The 20,125-nt window shown below is 39.0% G+C and overlaps 2 long non-coding RNA genes across 9 annotated transcripts in view; both read right to left on the bottom strand.

Moving 5' to 3' along the window:
* LOC307189277 overlaps nt 1-20,125 on the bottom strand; it is a 925,047-nt gene that overhangs the window by 537,858 nt on the left and 367,064 nt on the right. The window lies entirely within an intron of this gene.
* On the bottom strand, nt 2,081-5,510 carry LOC307189279. Its single transcript, XR_013829141.1, has 3 exons — nt 5,251-5,510; nt 4,353-4,419; nt 2,081-2,172 (listed from the first exon to the last, which is right to left on the bottom strand). It is a non-coding gene; the product is annotated as an uncharacterized lncRNA (long non-coding RNA).

The following is a 20,125-nucleotide window of genomic DNA, read 5'->3' as shown; positions in this document are numbered from 1 at the left end:
TATGTGATAAAGCAAGTATGGTAAAATGTTAATGATACAATCTAGGTTGTAGGTATATAGGTATTTACTTAAAATTCTTTCACATGTACTGTATGCTTAAATTTTTCAATAACAAAATATTGGGAAAAAGTGATCACTAGCCTAGAAGCCTGCTTACAGGGTCAAGTCCAAAACTCATAGCATGATATGTAACCCTAAATGAGCTCATATGGATTCAGTCCAGGTTTACTTAAGTAGTGGTGTTGCTGATGTTAGAAGAAACAACCATTTATCTGAAGTTCAAGTAATTGGTGTGTGTGCATGATAATGGGGATGGAGGAATGGGGGTAAGGTGGGAGAATTTTTAAGCATAGCTCTAGTTATCCAAAGATAGGATATAATGTACAGTGAGGACAGACTTTTGGAACTGAGGATCCTGTCTCTTCTCTTTCAGAACCTGAGTCATTCTTGCCCTTCTCAGATTTTTTTTTTTTATTCCTTTGACCCATTTCTCTCCCTCTCCTCGGGCTTCTGCTTATACATCATTCTCTCTAGACTCTTTCAGCTACTAAGAATGAGGTCCACTCTGACCCTGGAGTTCTATGACCTTCCAGCTTGAGAACCAGCCACAAACAGTGATTGCCTTTCACTGGCCTTACACCTCTGAATTGCTCTCCCATTCAGTGTTTTGCATAAGATAGTTCCTCTTTCCTGCACACAGTGTTCTCTATCCCAGTCTGTTCCAATGCCTTACCTGTAGGATAAATTTTTTTCTTATCTCCAGGATCTAAGTTCACATTGCCTATCCTGTGACATGAAGTCTAATTGTGTTAGCTAAATTTTTGGTACAATTTAACCTCAAGGCACAATGTTTTATGGGAAGAAGATTTATGGAAATAAGGAAATAACTATTAAGCGAAGTTTTTTAGGACCAAGAAAACATATGTAATTTAGGCACTGGAGAATGTGCAGGCACTATATTAGATCTATTGGCTCTCACATGGCTCTGACTCACTCATGGCTTTTGTTTTTTTAAGGGTTTTACTGTCTCATGGTGTGTCTATTCAGCTTTCTCCCGGAACGCTTAACTCTCCTTGGGTCACAAATTTTAAAATATCTGGGAGGAAATCTAATTGGTTCACTTATTTCAGTCCTCCTACTGTCTCTGAAGAAGTCTAAGAAAGACATACTTATGATTTAAATATAAAAATGACATTGAGTTATTACTTAAACCTAGACTGATGGGTTAATTGTAAACAAAGGGGAAAATACAAAATGAGTGAAAAACGTTGAAAGAGGCTAGTGGACTGATAAATGGCATCCTACAAAGATGCTTAACTAAACATCTTTGCTTTGGCACTACAGAAACGGCCTTGAAGGTGACTCAAGACACTTCTAATTATTGGAACTTTGACTCACCTGAATCAAAGACCCTAGAGCTAATAGAGGCTGTCAGCATTACAAAGTAAAGTTGGTCTTAAAAACCACATATTTTTCAAAGGATTTGAATTGTAAGATAAAACAAAAAGAACTTTACCAGTCATCAACTGGACAAGTAGCCATCTGCATAAGGAATAACCAAGGCAAGAGACTGAAGACTTGAATCTTTTGAGAGTCAGACAGAATAACTTGCCTTTTGAAGTTTGATCAACAGGATACAGATAAGCCATCTATAGTGTAAGTCTTCTATAGTGTAAGAGTAGTATATGCATATTTCAAACACAGCACTAAAAATATTTTTCTCTCTACTCATGCTACTTAAACATTACATCCTAACCAAACTGAATTCTCTAAGCATATTTTGTTTGCTACACACATATATTTAACCAAGCTTCTTTGCTCTGCAATAAAACAGCCCTTCATCATCTTCTCACTTCCTAGTTAAACATTTTTCACCTCCCTCTGTCCTTCTCCCTCCACTAGTATTGTACTTGGGTGTTTCATACTAATACCAACTTCTCACCTCAAACTGCTTGTGGGAACTGCATAGGGTTGCCTTCATCCATGCTCACTACATTTCTCAGCACAGTGACTGCTGCAAAGTGGACAATCAATTAGCATATTAGCCAAATAATAATGCCTTGTATGGCCTCATATTTACTTGCTATTTTGAAGATTCTCTTCAGTAGAATTATTGAAATCAGGTTTGGCAATGTGGGCTTCATTCTTTTCTTCCTTTATTGCTGGTAATTACTGGGTAAAGAAAAATCATTTTTTATATGCCTGTATTTAAGTTGAGGAAATAAATTCCAATAAGCTAAGGATGAATGGCCAAATAGCTCCCAGTAGGTTGAGTTACACCATTTTGTGAAAAATATCATCTTCTCTCATTTACCTGAGCTGGATGTAATCTTTCAGGTTGCTTACCTGCTGTCTAAAGACATTTTTGTTTCTCTTGAGAATGAGTTCATGATTACGGTAGGGTGGGCATTTGAAGAGGAGAAGTGTAAGGACTGGGTAGAGCTCAGTAATTTTGGATGTCTCCAAGCTAATAAGGTCCATGAAAATGCTTTTAGCTGTTTAAAATACTAACTGTATCACTATATTTCTGTCTCTGCTTTTAGTATAGGCCTAGAGTTAAGGCATTCAAAAGATATCTCTTCTTTTTAAAGGTCTCCATGATCTATTTAATTCTAACTCCAATAATAGCAAGATCTCATTATTGAATATCCTTTGCCATCAAGCACTTCCCATTTTGACTTTAACCTATTTTTTTTTGCTGCAACCTAGACATTTGCATGTCCCTTTTCAAATCTGATTCTTAGTTATGCAAGACTCGAAGCCAGTTGTGTATGTGTAAAACACCTTCTCCTGCTTCCTGCCATCTTCCTCCCCTCCTTTTTTTATTTCTGGCTAGATCCATTATGTTTAAAACTCTATATAAGTGTCAATGCCTCCAAAAAGCTATCCTAATTCTTTAGAGCCATATGAATGTGCTGTGCCCACCACTGCCCTCTTTCTCATGACATCTATCTATGTTATACCTTCTAATATCATTCTTACTTCCTCCATTAAACTATCAGTCCCTTGAAAACAGGCTCCATGCCTTATCCATCTTTGTACTGAGGGCCTTGAAAACAACCAAATAACTGCTTTTTGAAGGCATGATGGATACGAGAAGTACAGTCCAGCCTCTAGTCCAGGTAAATGGGCCAGCAGGGATTGAGACGAGAAATGAGTGTTCCTGAAACCCACAGAAGGGTTCTAGTTCCAGAAAGAAACCTAGAACCAGGTTTGAAAAAAAAATCATTTATGCCAATAACCATTTATGAGTAAAAGAAAAAAAAATCTCTCAGAAAGTTAGAAATAAAAGGGAACTACCTCAATTTGACAAAGAGCATCTACAAATATCCTACAGCTAATATTTCATGTAATCATATAGAATGGTGAAAGACTGAGTACTTTCCCTTTAAAATTGGGATCAAGGTGAGGATACCCACTCTCACCACTTTTATTTAGGATACTGGGAATTACAGACACTGCAATCGTCAAGAAAAAGAAATAAAAGGTCTATACAGTTAAAAGGAAGAAATAAAACTGTCCTTATTTGCAGATGACTGTCTATGTTGAAAAGCCTAAAGAACTACAAAAAACTTCTAGAACTAATAAGTGACTTCAGCACAGCCACAGAACACACAAAAATGAGTCACAATAAATCATATTGTTATATATTAACAATGAACATACAAAACCAAAAATTTAAAACAATGCCATTTGCAGTCATTCCAAAGAAAATGAAATACGTAGGTTTAAATATGCTCCATCCATTGGGAAAAATCCTGGGGAATGATTCTGATTGGTCCACTTTGGGCCATGTGTCCATCTCTGAATCAAATCCTATGACTACAGAATTGAGTTATATGATCGGTTCAGCCTCGGCTGCATGTCTACAGTGTGACTAGGATAGAAGGTGCTGGGATTGACAGCTTTAAGTAGACCTTTATTATTGAGATAGGAAACAATTCCTCAAAATAAGAAGAATATTCTTCTCAGACTCTGCCTAATGAACAAAATGATAAGTATTGACTAAATCACCATCCCTCAATTCCCAACATTATCATTATACCTGACTCTCATTTTTCTAGGATTTGGAACTCAGATATTGGTCCCAGAAATTAGTAGGTAGAAACTAAGCAGATGGGGCTGACAGAGATGTGTACTGGCACTATGCGGCCGTGAAATATTCCATTAAGCAAATTAGGTTGGAAAGAAATTGGTTTGGTTGCTGAATGTGACTGAAAGGTTTAGAAAATAATTGTTTTATGTTTTACTTAGCATTTCTATCATTTGGCGTATTTCTTACAGGTATCAGGAAATAACTCTTGATAATCTAAGCAAAAGAGAATTACTGGGAAGTATATTAAGGAATTTACCATTCTCATGGATATCTGGAGGTCCAGGTTTAGAATTCAGGAGGGAAGCCTGTTGCAGATGGCTAGCCTGCAGGAATACAACAGTTGTATCAGGAATAGTCTTGTGAGAATTTTACATCTATAATTCCTGGCTTCTGACTCTTCTTACTGTTAAAATGAAAAAAACCCACAGGCCCAAAATGGCATCACTTGAGCCCATGATATGAAACTTAGACTAAAAATCTGACTTAATTACAGTTTCAAACTTCTCCAGAAATGTAATCTTAATCAACCAGTCTGGAATTTTCTGGTCGGCACCAATGAGGTAATTTGTCCCATGGGTCCTTGCCATCCTGCAGAAGCAATGTATACATGATAAAACCAAATGGTTCCCTTCCCCCGCAAAGATGTCCTGGTTTAAAACTAATTCTTTTCTTTTGCTAATAGTTCCCTTGCCCCATACTTCTTCCTATAAAAACCTTCCATTTTATACAACCCGTCAGAGTACGCTTCTAGGTGTTCGATGGGATGCTGCCTGATTCATGAATCACTTAATAAATTCATTTAGGTCTTCAAATTTACTCAGTTGAATTTTATTGTTTAACACTGCCACCCTGGAGTCAAATACAGAATCCTAAGAGGGAATGTCGGGTTGGTTGAGTTTCAATCCTAGGTCTACTCCTGGGTGTACTGGGGTAGAGGAAAGTGTCTCTAATCTCTTGAGCTTCTTCAGAGAAAGACAGTCATCCTGAATTGTCCTCTGTATTAACGCTCTATTGCTGTGCAAAAATTACTACAACTCAGGGGCTTAAAACAAAACCCAGTTCTGTGAGTCAGAAGTCTCAGTAGGTTCACTTGGTGGTCAACCCAGGGTCTCTCAAGGCCAAAATCAAGTGGTTGCCAGACTAGGCTCTTATACCTGGAGCCTCTGGGGAAGAATCTGCTTCTAAGTGCATTCATGTTGGTGGCTGACTTCTGTTCTTTGAAGCTGGATGACTAAGGTTACCATCTTCTTGCTGGCTTCCAATTAAGGGTCACTTTCATCTGTGAGACAGCTCTCTAGTCGTTACTTTTACTCTTCTCCATTTTCAGGCCAGCAATGCTGCGTCCAACCGTTCTCACTCTCAATCTCTGTCTCTTTGACCAACTGAAGAAGGTAGCAGAAGGTAGCTTTTAAAGGAATCCTGTAATTAGATTAGACCCACCTAGGTAATTTCCCTATTTTAAAATCAATAGATTCATACCTTAGTTGTATCAACAAAAGCCCCTTTGCCAGTAAGGTAACATAATCATGATAATAGCAAGAGGGCCATCTAAAATTCTGCCTATCACACCCTTCTATCCAAAGAGATAAAGAGAAGATACTGCCAAAGACTATTAAGGCTCTATTAGGAAGGACAATTTCTTGAACAGCCAAAACAAACAAGTTATTAAAGACATTAACATCCACTAATTTAAAAATAGTCTAAACTTTATTTTTAAAAGGCCAATACATTTTTGGTTGAGGTGCAGAAACATAAACATGCAGATATGTGTTTTGCAGCAGTAATAAAAAATACACTAACAAGTAGTGCTCTTGGATAGGTATGCAAAGTGACTTAATCCATGAGAAGCCCAAGGGACTTAGTGCTGATGTAAAGGACCACTGAACAAGAAGTCAGGTAACCTGTATTCAATTATCTGCTCCAATAGTAATGCATTCTGTAACCTTGAATAAATCATTGGCTTTCTCCAGGACTGTTTCTTGAACTTTAAATAAGAGAATTGGGCTAGGTTACCTCTGGAAATCTTTCTAACAACACATTATGCTATAAAGTTCTTAATTTTAGGTGTGGGATGCTCTGTGTTTCACCAATTAAATTAAATTATATACATATATAGCTAGCTAATGCTAGAGGGGTTACAGTGAAATTGGTACATACACAATTCTGGCACTGGCATAAATTCTGATATCTCTTTGGAAAACACTTTTGTACAATAAATCAAAAACTATAAAAGTATATTGCAATGGATTGCTAGGAATAGACTTTTTAGTACTGTAGCCAAAGAAAAGAATCAATTACTTAAAGTCTGCATTTATTGAAAGATGTTCATTGTGTCATTGTTTACAATAAAGGAAATATGAATATGATATAAATGTCTCCTAAATGGAGAACTGTTAATTAACTTATAAAACATTAATGAAATGTTATACAGACTGGATGAACTATGTTATAATATCTGCCTTGCAATCTGGAATAGTTTGAGAGCATAATATCATAAATATATTAACTGCAAGTTGTTAAAAAATATATATATAGGTTTTTTAGATTCCACATTATAAGCAATATCATATGATATTTGTCCTTCTCTGTCTGGTTTACTTCACCTAGTATGATAACCTCTATGTCAAAAAAAAAAAAAAAGAGAGATACAAATGAACTCATTTATAAAACAGAAAGAGACCCATAGACTTAGAAAAAAAAAAAAAAATCATGGTTACCAAAGGGGAAGGGTGGGGAGGAGGGATAAATTAGGAGTTTGGGATTAACATATACACACTACTACATATAAAATAGGTAAGAAACAAGGACCTACTGTGTAGCACAGAGAACTATACTCAATATTTTATAATAACCTCTAAGGGGAAAGAATCTAAAAAATAAGTTATTCTTAGCTTGAAAACTGTTACATATGGAGGAGAGGAGATATAAGTTGACTGGTGCTACATTAAGTCTTTAAGCAAAGTTTCTGAGACAATTTGGGGTGGTATATTGATGTTGAATCTTTTTACTTTTCCAATTTTCTGCTATTTGTTACAGTGCATTCTGTTCCAGTTTGGTCCATATTTCTTTCGCTTGTAGCTTCTGGATCTCTCTCTATACTGTGGTAAGCATCTAGATCCTGGATTCTGCATTTATCCACAGCTTTCTTCTACTTTCTGTCTTGAGCTCGCTCTCCTGAGGTACCTCTAGTCACCTAATCTCCAGCTGTAGCCCTCAGTCCTGAAGGATTCTCACCACGGAATCTCTTTCAAACTTAAGCTGTATTCATCGTGCATAAAGAGAATTGTATTGTAATTTGCCGAATTATGGGGCCATTACCAGCATGTGAGCCAAGGTCAAGATAAGGAGATCAGAGTGAAAAGTGAGTAGCAGGAATTACTTGATCAGCTACCATACCTGAAGTTACTAAAAGAAGGAGCAATGTAAGGATTAACCAAGAGTCCACTGTTAGGAATGAAATAATGGAGAGGAAAGCAGATATCTCAGGACTAAGACTCATTGTTCAATATCCTTCAGAGGATTTAGAATCCTGATAAACAGGTCCTAACACACATCACAGAGCTGGAAAGAGCATTCTAAAAGAGCTTAAGACAGGTGAATGGGCCCATTGCAGTGAAGGATGGTACCCTAGGAAGTGGAATTCTCTGCAAACATTATCAGATAGAAAAAAAAAATACCCCAGAGGTCAGCATACCAGACCTCCCATAATCACTATGGCTAAACACAATCACCCATGTAACATCTGTATCACAGATCAAATTCATTCTCCAGAAAACAAAGCCTAACAGATTGAAAATTTATTAGCATCTGCTGTGTTGTGATTATGGCTTTTAAAATGATTCACATCACATGTGTAAAATGCACAAATACGTTTCACCATTGCAAAATACATGGCATTTCGGTTGTATATAATGAAAGATTTTATCTAACACAGGATGCTGCCTTTTTTTTATTGTTCCCTTCCAGGAGAATGCTTAGAATGCTTTTATTGGTTTAATATAATTATAAAATGAGATTGCACCCAATACAAATGCCAGAAGGACACCCATATTGAAGAAGGTGGATTAATTGATTTCTCTGAGGACATAAACTACCTTTCTGTGAATTTAGCTTTGAGAAAGAGGGTTGTTTGAATAATCACATTTTGAGGTGTCTATGCTCCAAATACAGTTTTATTGTTATAAATAAAAAAACAACAACTTTTTGTTTCCCTCAAGAAACCGAAAAGATTATATGTCTTTTCATTGATTTCCAAGGCCACTCACATCAGTAGATAAGGCTGTGGGAGCTATGAGCAGAAGACTCTAGGAGTGTAGACTTGGGTTACAATATATATTGGGGTTGGACAAAAGCTGTTTCCCATTTGCTTGTAGGTAAGTAAATCCATGCAAGATGAGGGTTCATAGTGATTTAGACCACTCAGTGCTTTGTATCTCATAGGAAATTGAAACTCTGAGTCAATGAAAATGGTTTTCATTTAAATTCAATGTTTTAATCAAATATATTTAAATAAATATCAAGGAATGAGGAAAGGCATCTAAGTGATGTTGTAGCAAATAGTAAGTCTTGGAAAATAGTTGCCGGGATTTCCCTGGTGGTCCAGTGGTTAAGATTTCACACTCCCAATGCAGGGGACCTGGGTTCGATCCCTCTTCAGGGAACTAGATCCCACATGCATGCCACAACTAAGAGTTCGCATGCCACAATTAAGAGCCCACATGCCACAAATAAGAGTCCTCATGCCACAGCTAAGACCCAGCACAGCCAAATAAATAAACAGATAAATAAACAAATAAATAAATAAATAAATATATATTTTTTAAATTGCCAAGTGAATGGATGGATAAGTAAATGGTGTGTACAACAGAAAGAAAAGTGAATGTACTGATGCTGGTTCAGGACAAATTTCCTGCTCCTGAAGTAGAGACTCAAGGCAGGATAACATATGTGGAATACTAGATAGATAGATAGATAGACAGATAGATAGATAGATAGATAAACCAAAGCAAACAGAAGCAAACACATAGATACAGAGAATGGAGTAGTGGTTACCAGAGGGGAAGGGGAGTAGGGGGAGGGTGAAATGGGTAAATGGGGTCAACTGTATGGTGACAGATGAAAACTGAAACTTTTAGTGGTGAGAATGTTGTAATATATACAGAAGCCAAAATATTATTTTGTACACATGAAACATATATAGTGTTATAAACCAATGTTACTTCAATAAAAAAAAAAAAAAAAAAAACTTCTGAAGGTATTCTGTAGGGGTTGAAATCACTAGCTCTGCATCTTTTTGACCATGTGACTTTAGACAAGCTATTTAACTTCTGTGTCTCCCTTCTCTTACCTGTAAAATAGAAAATATTAATAATATCTTCTATAATATCTGTTGTGATAATTATATGAGTTTATTTGAGGTTCTTTGAATAGCGTTGGACACACAGTAAACCCCACATACACGTTAGCTATCATTATATAGAAATTTTAGAACTACCACTTGAGGCTGGATCTATTTCCTAACTTTCTTCCCTACCACTCAATCACACTAATTTTATCTGAAGATACCTAATAGGTGACCTCTCAAATCATGCCTTACAAACTTAAATGTGTATATTTCTACCTTTTTAAAAATGGTAGACAAGAATGAGGTCATTGAAATTCAACATTTCACAAAATTCTCAAAGTATCAAAAGATTTTTATGTGATTTTATATAGAATTTAATATATTAAACATATAAAAGTTGAATCATCCTACTTTAAGTGGAAATAAATGAGGAAGAATTTTATTCCAAAGAGTTTCACCTTTGGAATAAAAGGTATCTCAAGGGCCTATCTCAGCCCTTGAGATAACTTTTAGTAACCTTACATGAACTTTCCATGGGCCTTTCTAGTTGGAAAATGAGTAAGACAACTTGTTCCACTGAGAAAGTCAATGCTTTAAATGGAAAAGTGAAGACTTAGACCAGAGCAAGAACTACAAGAAAATGAAGAAACAATGAAAAATTATGGCTTATAAATTAACCCTACGGTACCCACATGTGCTTTAAATGTCAGTTTTGTATGGTACATTACAAATAAATGGTTCATATCCGGAGTGTTAAGCATTCTTAACAATTAACCATTTGTCAGGTTTATAGAAGCACGACTTAATTTTTTGAGTTAAAAATTAGTTCATGACTTAACACTGAATTATGTTGGATATTGGCACAGAAAATTATATTTCTAAATCACACTCATTCTTCTAAAATCTTACTGAATTAGCACCCCGTCTGACATGTAGCAAATTCCCCATCTCCTGTGCCTAAGACTACAGGTCTTTGTGAGTCCTGCAATCTGCTAATTTATGTCACTTAAACTGTCTAGCTATCTGCTAGATGATATAGATTTTTCTTCTCAGAGGCATCTCTTCTTTGTAGTCTATCAGCCTACAGTATTTCCTGTAGTCAACTTAGAGTCACAGTTGTGTTTGGCGACTGCTGTGATATGGTGATTTAAAGTAAGAAGTATGGGGGCTTCCCTGGTGGCGCAGTGGTTGGGAGCCCGCCTGCCGATGCGGGGGACGTGGGTTCGTGCCCCGGTCCGGGAGGATCCCACATGTGGAGCGGCTGGGCTGCTGAGCCTGCGCGTCCGGAGCCTGTGCTCCGCAATGGGAGAGGCCACAACTGTGAGAGGCCCGCATAACGCAAAAAAAAAAAAAAAAAAATTAAGTAAGAAGTATGTGTTTGGTCTTCGTCCCTGTTTCTAGCACAGAGCTCCTAAAACTCTGAAAATCTCCTAAGTGATTAACAGCAATAAAGCTGTCTTGATATTCATAACAGACCCCTGTCAACCACACGAGTTTATGTTAATGAGGTGATTTTTGGAAATCACCTAAGGTTGGGGGATGGTTGTCAGAGGAAGCAACCATGTGATTAGAGATTTGGAATTTCCATCTCAGCCTGTTGACCTCCAAAGACGAGAGAGAGGCTGGAGAATGAATCAATCACTAATGGCCAATGATTTAACTAATCATGCCTATGTAATGAAGCCTCCATAAAGTCCCCCCAAAAGGCAATTCCTAGAGGTTCTGGGTTGGTGAACACATAGAGGTACTCCGGAAGTGGTTCACCTGGAGAGGGCATGGATACTCATTAGCCCTTTCCCCATACCTTGCCTATGTATCTCTTCCATCTGGTTGTTCCTGAGTTGTACGTATCCTTTTATAAATCATCAATCTAATAAGCAAAAGTTTCTCTGAGATCTGGGAACCACACTAACAAATTAATCAAATCCAAGGAAGGGGTTGTGGGAACCTCTGGTCTAGCTCATGGGCTAGAAACACAGGTGAAAACCTGGACTTGTGATGGGTGTCTGACGTTGTATATGGTGAGGGAGCAGTCTCGTAGGACTGAGCCCTTAACCTGTGTGATCTGACGCTATCTCCAGGTAGCCTGAGCATTGAGTTGAAGTGTAGGACACCCAGCTGGTATGTAGAACTGCTTGATGGTGTTGGAAAACAAAACGCACATTGGAGCAACCACGTAAGATGTTTGGTACACTTGCCTCCTTAGATATTGTGTTAACCAAATATATTGGCTTCCTACTGCTCCCTGAAGCTAGGTTTATACCCTCACTGACTGCCTTCCACATTAGCTGAATCCAATTCCAGGTTCAGATCCTTTGCCTGCTAATGTCCACACCCTCCCACCCCTAGATGTAACGGAATCAAGCCTGAGATGTTCAGAAATTATAGAGGCAGTGACCATATCCTGAACACCTGTCCTCATTGCCCCATACAAGCTGATGCTCAGTTAATAATTAGCCCTCAGCTTTTGAATAATTAAATATTCACAGGCGAGCTTGCTTAGTATGTTTACAGGGCTTCACTCCTGTTCTTGAGTCTCTTAGTTTCTTTCAGTCTCTGGAGTATTCTAGGTGGTGAGCTCAGGGGAAAAACAAGGGAGGCTATGTATTTGTCTGTGCCCAGGAATTTAATCTACTCACCTCTTCATCAGAGCCAGCAAAGTAAGTGCAGTGATGGAGAGCTACAAAGGACCACCCCAGACAGATAGAGAATCCGATTGTAATGAACAAAACTACTTTTCATCCCACCTCACTGCAGTTCAGTTGGCAGCCCAGCCTTTATGCTGTGCTTCTGGTGGTCTGCATGGCCTCATTTACCAGAAAGGTGTTATGGCCTAGGAGACGTGCAGAGGGTATCTGTCACCACTGCCCAAATAAAGAGGTTGATAGAGTCTGATTAAACACACACACACACACACACACACACACGAACACACACACACACACATATTTTCCCAATGCGCTTTAAAAATCCAGAGTGAAAGCTGCTCCAAACCATAAAATTTAAACTGTTACATCTCAGCTGTCCATTCTTTCATTATTATTCATGGTAGACTAAAGGATAGTGAAGTAAAACTGAATGGGTCAGGCAAGGAGAACAAGGCTGACAGTTAATCCCTTTTTTCTTCCTTACTCAGTGAGGTCCTTTGAGAATAACATTTTGGTCAGTGAACGTCCACTTGCATGCTTTCATGAATTTGAAACACATAGCTGGATGTATTCATTCGTTCGACAAGTATTTATTGAGGACCTGTTACGTGCCAGTCGCTGTGTTTAACACTAAAGATATGGAGAAGAAAAAAGGATACATCCTATCTTCATGGAGCTTGCAATCCATGAAGTTCATAAGTATTTCCTATACAGCAGATTTTTGTGCTCGTCTTTCAAACATGGATGGAGACATCAACCTCCCAGATCTGAGACCCAGGGAAATATGGAGGCAGAGATGGTAGAAACTGTCTACCCTACTGCAATAAATGTTTTACTTTAACAAAGTTTAGGTGTATATATACAAGTGTCTCACAAATCCCTCTGCTCATATTAGGTATATATCGTCTAAAAACAGGGGTTCTAAAGGCTGGCTGCCCATTAGAATCAGCTGCGGAACTTTTGGAGCTCTTAAAAACTACAGATTCCCAGGTTCTACCCCTACTGTCCTGAAACAGAATATCTACGTTCTGAATCCAGGAATCTGTACGTGAAAACTATCTCCAGCTGACTCAGATGTGTTGAGTCTAGCACAGATTGGCAAACTGGTGTACAGCAACAAGTAATAAAAGATCCATCCCAATCCTCTGGAGCATCTGAAATCAAATGATCATGAACGAAAGTGTGTGTGCCCATGAATACATAAGCTAACTGTATCTTTGTTTATATGTTCATGTATTACGCATGCAACGGTTATGTGTTCCATGGTCCTTCCCTCCCCATGGATGAAATCTTGTGTGCACACCTTCACGCAATACAGATTTATGTGTGCGTCAGTCTCCTGACTTGCACCTGAGGAATCACACTACCTGTTGGAGTGTAAAAGAGCAAACATTAGTAAAACTGATAATACACCTTGTGGTGGTGACTCAACCAAAGCAAGCACATCTGTCACGGAGGAGCAGCCTGCCAGCTTTCCATCAGGGGAAATACAATTGAATAATAATGTACCATACACAAAGCAACTTCAGTGATGCTCCATGGCAAGTTATATCACCTTAAGTTGGAAATGTGCGCATATACTGGGCAAACACACAGTCACATAGTATAACAGGCCAAAGACTTTGTACTCAGAATATAACATCTTAAACTCATAGACTCATCTAACAAGCATCAGGCACTGTGGTGAGAACTGAGGAAACAGTGGTGAGCACAACAGACATAGTCCCTGCACTTCTGGGTCCTTCAAGAAGAGTGGTGGAAACAGACGAGTTAAAGCTAGGGAGGAGGCAAAAGGTGAACTCATGCAGTCTTGTAAGACCAGACATAAGGCATTCGATCTTTAACTTGGCATTGAAAGGAATGTCAGGCCCTGAAGGTTTCACCAAATGGTGTATTTTATTTTTAGAAAGACCACTCAGGCTGCATTGTGGAGAAAGGAGAGAAGCCAAGGCTGGAGGGAAATATACCCATTACAAGACTGTGTAGCAGTGGTGCATTGGAGCCATCCTTCCGGTTGAAGAGCGATGATTGTCAACAACTATCTCCAATGCAGGGACTTCAAGTTGGCAGCATGTAATCTCATGGTGGGAGCATTTACACTATGGAACCTGGCAAAGGCTACAAGAGGCTTTTCCCTGCAGCGATCTGGCTGTTAAACATTGATGAGCACATGACATTCGGGTCAAGCATATATTTTGTGTCTACTCACTGTATGAACGAAGGCACCAATATAAAAACCTAATTCAGAAGAACTTCACTATAGAAGCTGAACAGGGGTAGAGAGCTTTGTTGATGAGAATACTTATCAGTTGTAAAGGGCTTTACCCTTTGCAAAGTACTTTTATATGTATCTTCTATTTACCTTTATTCTTTTCTAAAATGAAGATAATCATTATCCTATTTTACAAAAAGAAAAGCGTAATGGAGATAACAGAACTTTTGAAAGAACTGAATGAGAAAATTCAGGCAAATTCTGAAACAGAATGCTGGGCACATATTAAGTGCTGAACTCAGAGAACTGAAATAAAGGACTGAGACCTAGATTAGAAATAACAGAAGAGGGACCTTAAACAAGAAGTTTTTTGACTCTTGGCCCAGTGTTATATCAATGGTGCGTGTTAAAGTTTATTCATTTATTTATTTACCCATCCATCTACTCAACAAGTATGCAGTAGATATCTACTGTTTGCAGGTCCTGTCATGGAGAAGCAGCGATAAACCAAATACTACCTTCGCTCTCATGGAAAAACACTGTAGTAGTGACTGGAAGAATGAAAACATTAAAAATGAATAACTAAAAATACAATAAATGTTGGGTGGTGATACCTGCTGTGTATAGAGAATAATCAATTACCTTTGTGAAGGCGTGAAGACGGATGGTGTTTTAGGTAGGGGGTCCCTGCAGGCCTCTCTGTGTAGGCTGTTCAAGTGACTCCATGAAGAGAAAAAGTACAGAGGGCATGGTACAAGGTCCTGAGGTAGGAGAGTGCTTGGTGTGTTTGAGACATGCAAGGAGATCACAGTAGCTGGAAGACAATAAGTCTAGGAGGGGAGAGTGGTAGAAGATGAGACCAAAGAAATAGAAGCCAGATCATCATGGATTTTTTTATGTCCATGTATGGTCTCTGGTGGCCACCACTGAAATGTGTGCAATTCAATGAATTTAGACTGATTGGAGTGGAAGGTGGAAGAGCTCAATTAATGTTCTGAAAAACTTTCCTGTAAGCTCATAGAATCTTCCCATCAGAACAAGGAGATTGGTTGGTCTCCCTGGATTCCTTCAGTCTTTTTTGTTGGCTAAGTGTGCATGCATGCACGATTCATCATTTATGACACTCCTACTATGTGCCAAACATTGTGCCAGTCACTGGGAACAAATCAGGGAACAAAACAATAAGGTCCTTTGCCCCCAAGAAATTGACAATTCAATAGGAAATACAGACATATTCACAGGTAATAAAGTGCAGAGAGACAAGGTTTATATGCACAAAAATACTTGGAAAATGCATGTGCCTATATATCCCCATGATTCACACTCATTGGTACCCTGGTAGAGGCCATTCTAAAGTGCAATTCTGAGATCCACAAGGGTGATAGAGCTTGTGAATTCACAGCACAGCTTGCTTTGCCAAGCCTGGAGAAATTAGCAATAAAGACAGGAAAATATTATTTTGTTCTTCTGGAATAATATTACCTTTAATGAGGCTGGGGAACTTCCTCTGAGGGATCTAAAGCCCCTTTACCGATGTTATTCCATTAATTCTCCCTGTGTCTGGAACTTGGCACCTGAAGCACAATGTATTATGCAAAACCAAAGCACACTCTGCATAGAGAAAAGACTGTGTTTCAATGTTTCCCTTGCACTCAAGTTCAAAATGCTGGCAGATCTGCCATCAGGACGTGTATCCTATATCCATACTCTTGACGTGAAAAATCATCGTAGACATCATATATCTGTCTTGCTGGGAGAGAGAGGAGAGAAAGGACAGGGAGAATGGAGTTTGGAACATGTAGGCAAAAAGGCACCTCAAATTCTTTATTGGATTCAGGATAAGACTGTGGAAACCATCTAATTCAACAGCAGTTTATGAAAACCACCTGTAAAGTGCTATTTGAATTCTGCTAAAATGCTAGATAGATAACTGCATGAGCAAGTATCAATAGATTTGATGCACCCACCATGTGCCCAGTCTGGTGCCAGACAATTTGTAAAATGAAAATGAGATAAAGGCAAGGTCTCTCTCTCAGGCTGGAAGAAATGAGTGCCTTACATAAAGCTTAATTTACAGTGCAAAATTAGAGCAAGTGCTAGATTGAGCAGTTTAGCCTCTACGTGCTTCTTGGGGTTCATAGAAGGCAGAGATGAATGTCCACTGGAAGGACAAGAAAATCTTTGTGATGAGCGATAGATTTGAACTGATCTCTGAAGACCAGGAAGAATTCAGAAAGGTGATGTTGCGGGCTTCCCTGGTGGCGCAGTGGTTGAGAGTCTGCCTGCCGATGCAGGGGACACGGTTTTGTGCCCCGGTCCAGGAAGATCCCACATGCCGTGGAGCAGCTGGGCCTGTGAGCCATGGCCGCTGAGCCTGTGCTCTAGCCATGGTCTGGAGCCTGTGCTCCGCAACGGGAGAGGCCACAACAGTGAGAGGCCTGCGTACCGAAAAAAAAAAAAGAAGAAAGAAACGTGATGTTGCAATATAGTCCAGAGCTGAAGAGGTTGCCTGTAACTGAAATATTCCGAAATCCAGAGCAGCCTGAAGTCACCATTTCTTCCTGGGGAAGACTTCCTGGACTCCACATCACATAATTTCCGGGAACCTAGGACTCTTCTCATAATTCTAAGTGTTTCCTGAGTAATCGTGTCAGTGCTTAAAATAATATGTGGGCTGCCTGTCACCTTCCAACTCAAACTCCTTTTGCCTACTTTTTCTTTATTTCCCCTAGGCAGCCTCTGTTCCTCACTTCTTCACACTGACTGCCTACCTCCTACCATCATCTTTATGGCCATTCTCTCTCTTTCTTTTCACTCAACTTCATTCTTCTTCTGTCATGATTCAGCTTCAGTCCATGCGTAAGCTTGGCCTCCAACGCTTCAGTTCTCCAGCACCTCAAGTGCCTTGAGGAACCCTACATTATTTTCCTGAAAGGTTAGGGATAATGGAGGGGAAAGAAAGCACCAAGGCAGAGGAACTTAAAACGGCATCAGAAATCACTGCAGCTAAAATTAATGAACAACTCATTCCCCATCCTTTGAATAGAAATCGCTTATTGGTTTCTGGCTCAGTGATCCCTGTCCTGGGCTCTATCCATAATGTCTGAGTCACATACGGTCTTTGCCTGGACTCAAGCTACCTGGGATTGGATCTCGGGGCCACCACTTTCTAATTGTAAGAACTTAAGCAAGTTTTTTCATCTGTAAAATGGGGATCACAGTACCTACTGCATGGGGGTTATGCTTGGGATTAAATGAGTTCGTACAGGTAAAACACTTAGAGCCTGAACATTTCCAAAAATGCCAGTATTAGCTACTAACATTATCCCCTTCGGTACAGCCACTGTGGAAAACAGTATGGAAGTTTCTCAAAAAACTAAAAATAGAACTACCTTACAACCCAGCAATTCCACTCCTAGGTATATATCTGAAGAAAACAAAAACACTAATTAGAAAAGATGCATGCACCTCAAGGTTCATAGCAGCATTATTTACAATTGCCAAGATATGGAAGCAACCTAAGCGTCCACCAACAGATGAATGAACAAAGAAGATGTGATAATGGAATACTGCTCAGCCATACAAAAGAATGAAATTTTGCCATTCACAGCAACACAGATGGACTTGGAGGGTATTATACTAAATGAAATGTCAGACAAAGACAAATACTGTATATTGTCACTTATATGTGCAACCTTAAAAATACAACAAACTAGTGAATATAACAAAAAAGAAGCAGACTCACAGATATAGAGAACAAACTAGTGGTTACCAGTGGGGAGAGGGCAGTGGGGGAGAGGCAATTTAGGGGTAGGGGATTAAGAGGTATAAACTATTACGTATAAAATAAGCTACAAGGACATGTACAACATGAGGAACATAGCCAATATTTTATAATAACTATAAATGGAGTATAATCTTTAAAAATTGTGAATCACTATATTGTACATCTGTAAATCATATCAACTAAACTTCAATAAAATACAAAACATTATCACCTTCACCAAACTTCTGGGCCTAATATATTTTTCCTAGGAAACCTAGAGGAACCAGAAATTCTTTTAAAGGAATTTTTGTACTCAGAGGAATTTGGCTCTCTGTGTTTTTTTGAGTTTTTTTTTAACATCTTTATTGGAGTATAATTGCTTTATGATGGTGTGTTAGTTTCTGCTTTATAATAAAGTGAATCAGTTATACGTATGCATATGTCCCCATATCTCTTCCCTCTTGTGTCTCCCTCCCTCCCACCCTCCCTATCCCACCCCTCTAGGTGGTCACAAAGCACCGTTGGCTCTCTCAGTTTTAACCTCTCCCAGTTAGATGATGCCAGTCCTTCCTTTTCATAGCCTTTCATGAGGTCCGTGTAAGAGTTTTCGAAAGAAAGTTTTACCCTAACAGAAATGCAGCTATCTTTAGTAACTGTTTTTCTCCTTACCAGAGTTTCATAGAGTCACATAATCAAGAAAATAAAATAGCTTTTATAATCTAAAATGTCCCTTAGAGATCCATAGAGGTCAGTGGTTTCATTTTACAGATGAGGAAACTGAGGCCCAGGAAGATGAATGTCATTTGTCAAGGCCACCCGCAGAATTAATAGCAAAGACAGAAGTAGAAATCTGATTTCTCCCTCCTTCTTCCAGGTTTATGTCTCTTTCTGGCTGTGAGCCTTTATTCTACCTTTTGCTAGGATGAAAACACTCATCTCTACTGGTTTTGAAACCAATGCAGGGTAGATTCAGAGCATGAGTGTCCAATGTCTTGAATTAACTTATTTTTTTAAGAACTGTGAAGACCACAGATCAAGATAACCTTAATATTCCCCTCAGCTTGACTAAATTTAGACATGTTTCTTCCAGAGTCTAGGACGCTGACTTCCCTTTTCTTAGAGCATTTACTTTATGCAACTTGTAATTATAAATTCTTTCTCTGCTCCTTTGTGATATAACTCTTTTCCCAGCCACTTGCCATTTTACAACCCGGGAGTGTTTTTCCTCGAGGACCTAGGAGCCACTGCTTTAAGATGTCATCATTAAGGAACATAGCACCCCACCTCTCAGTCTCTGTAGGAGGGTCGGAACCTAACTTCAATAAGCGACAAATCGCACACACATACACACAGATGGCCTAATCACCTTGAACAACTTCCACTCAAGGTCCTGCGGTAATTTTCTATTAACTCACCCCAGTGCTAAGAAAACAGCCCTGCCTTTTGTTTCAGCATAGCTGAGCTCTGTCCTGAACTGAAGTCTCTTTCACCTACTACAGTAGCCTGAATAAAATCCATATTGCTATTTTTAACAAATGTCCGGTACAATTTTACTCTGACACCACATAGTCCAGTACAAAGCGTTGCTCCAGCCCAGCTTCCTCTTTTGTTTGGGAAAGTGCAAGCAAGTTAACTGGAAGCAGCCCAAATACTGCCAATTCATTTGCATTTAAATTGCCCAAATGGAGTTTGGTAAGAGCTATTTGATGTCCAAGGAGGCTTTGGAGGCTTTTAAACTTCAAAACAGAAGGTCAGAATTGATCAGCAGGAAAAGAAACTCAGGGCTAAATGGCTAGGTTGAGTTCCCAGCTTCTGACCTGGGAAGTTAGTTTCAGCTTAAAGCCTGGGGGAAGTGAGTCCCATAGGCTCCCTTCAGGAAGGATGGCCAGGGCTGGACTGGGAGCGGATGTCTTGAGGTTTTACTTCCTAGGATGCTATGCTTCCATGATGTGCTGGGGAAAAAGCAGGAGACAAAAGCTCAACACGGATTCTCTCACTTTCCTAGAAAAGTATGTGTCTAAACCTGCTCATCTTTACCAAGCTCAAACACATCATTGAT

This window comes from Stenella coeruleoalba (genome assembly GCF_951394435.1).
Source record: "Stenella coeruleoalba genome assembly, chromosome: 7".
Taxonomy (NCBI): Eukaryota; Metazoa; Chordata; class Mammalia; order Artiodactyla; family Delphinidae; genus Stenella; species Stenella coeruleoalba.
This window is presented reverse-complemented; position numbering and strand designations above follow the sequence as displayed.